The sequence below is a fragment of the Morus notabilis genome, unplaced genomic scaffold (assembly GCF_000414095.1).
Source record: "Morus notabilis unplaced genomic scaffold, ASM41409v2 Scaffold152, whole genome shotgun sequence".
Classification (NCBI taxonomy): Eukaryota; Viridiplantae; Streptophyta; class Magnoliopsida; order Rosales; family Moraceae; genus Morus; species Morus notabilis.
The window spans coordinates 25,530-27,799 of record NW_010367598.1 but is presented as its reverse complement, the minus strand read 5'-3'; the positions used below and the strand labels follow the sequence as shown (position 1 = coordinate 27,799).

The following is a 2,270-nucleotide window of genomic DNA, read 5'->3' as shown; positions in this document are numbered from 1 at the left end:
CAGGAAAGATTGGTGGGGCGAGGCCCACTTAAGTACCAACTTTCCTAGACAGAACTCCCTCAGATTGTACTTTCCACGTAACCACACAATTATTCTCAAAATCAATTATTAAATTTTATTGAGTAAATTATGAAATGTAATCTAATTAATGGAAACTATTCCTAAAGTCAAAAGCTTAAATCTACCAAATTATAAAATTCCTATATTAAGAATAGTCAATTAATTACAATCCTAATTATAATCCTAAGAATTAATGTAAACTATAAAAGGAAAAATTAAATTAGACAACAATTAAAATATACAAATGTGAAAACAAAATAAAATCCTAATTTATCAAAAATAAAAGATTACAAAATCAAATCACAATTAATTCTAAAACACAAATCCTAAAAGTGTGAGATTTTTTTTTTCAGCAACACGACTACGGAAAGAAAATGAACAAGAGAAAAGGTAACTTTTTTTTCTTTTTTTTATTAAGGGACGACAGGAGAAAAGAAAAAGTATATATATATATATATATATATATATATATATATGCAATAACTATGAATTACTTCAATAAGGACACGACAGCCAACAACTAAACTTTTTTTTTTTTAATCAGGGATGGTAAAATAACAAAAAGAAAAGGAATACAAAAGTTTGCAGCGTTTATAGATTGAATCCGTGGAAACTTGGAGCAACCACTTTTTTTTCTTTTTTTTAAATAAGCGAAAAGAGAAAGAAGAAACAGCAAACAAGAGTTTTTTTTTTCTTTTTAATAAGGCTAAAAACAAATCACGCAAATCAAGAAAGAGAAATTGAGTAAAATAAAAAAAGTGCACTTACCTCTTTGGCTAAAAAAAATCTACTGATCAGTCTTGCTAGTAGCACCTCCCCGGTAACGGTGCCAAAATTTAATTAACGCCTAAAAGTAATGTTTATAAGCAGTCAATTGTAGCACAGAAGGACAGTCGTATCCACAGAGAGATAACAAAATAATAAGAATGACTAACAGAATAAGAGTGTTAGAGAAAAGTGAATGAAAGAAAAAGAATCAGTTTTGAGATTTTGTTGCAAATAAAATAGAAATGAGGGAATTTGTATGAACAAAATTCAATAATGTATAAAAGCATCGGAGAGGCATTGGCAGCGTATCCCAAGGATCTCAAGGGAAGGTACGTGATATACGTAAAGGCCGGGGTATACGATGAGTATATTACGGTGACGAAGAATCAGGTGAATGTGTTTATATACGGGGATGGACGTCGGAAGACCATCGTCACCGGTAGAAAGAACTTCCGAGATGGGGTCTCCACCTTCAAGACTGCCACGTTCTGTGAGTTACCATTTCAAGAAAAAAAAAATTTTTGGTTGTTTTAAATGAATTATAGGTAATTTAATTTTTCTTTTTAAGTGAATAGAGAGATGAGAGTTCGTATAATGAATATAAAATGAATACAATCTATATGATATGATAATCAACTTATCTATATAAGTACTCTTTTTTTTTTTTTTTGGGAAAAATGGACAAGCACAGAAGTTATAATATTAGTGTTTCCAATATATATATCTATATATATATATATATCATAACAAACAAATTATTTTAATTATTACTATCTCTTGCTTTTAATGATACGTTCAATCATTTATATATAATTGCAGTAACGTGATCAATTTATTTATGTTTGTTAGGGAGTTCTATTACACACATTTTGCTTTGTATAATCCTACATCTGAAGTAGGGGCGGGTAAGAAAGTTACATGCATGCACACTGCGCAGTTTTAAAAATCAATTGTTTTTTTTTTTTTTTTAAATTCTATTAAATTTGTATATTTTTTTAGTTGCAACACTAAATTTTAAAATGATCGGGCTGATAATTTAGAACTATACAGGACCTAATGTGTATTTTTCTTTTAATCTTATCACATAATTCTCTTTTAAACATGATTTATTCATATGTACGTGTGTGTGTGTGTGTGTGTGTGTGTGTGTAAATGCAGCTGCAGTAGGAAACGGATTCATCGCCAAGTCAATAGGATTCCAGAACACGGCAGGAGCGGAGGGACACCAGGGGGTGGCGGTGCGAGTACAGTCGGACATGGTGGCCTTTTACAACTGCAGAATGGACAGCTACCAAGACACTTTGTACGTCCAAGCCCATCGCCAGTTCTATCGCAACTGCGTCATCTCCGGCACCGTGGACTTCATATTCGCGGACGCATCTGCCATCATCCAGAACTGTCTCATCATAGTGAGGAAGCCCGGGGAGGGACAAAAGAACGCG

At 32.3% G+C, this 2,270-nt stretch overlaps 1 pseudogene; it reads left to right on the top strand.

Annotated features, from left to right (window-relative positions):
• The first annotated feature begins 1,101 nt into the window (after positions 1–1,101).
• LOC21394025 overlaps positions 1,102–2,270 on the top strand; it is a 1,576-nt pseudogene continuing 407 nt past the window's right edge.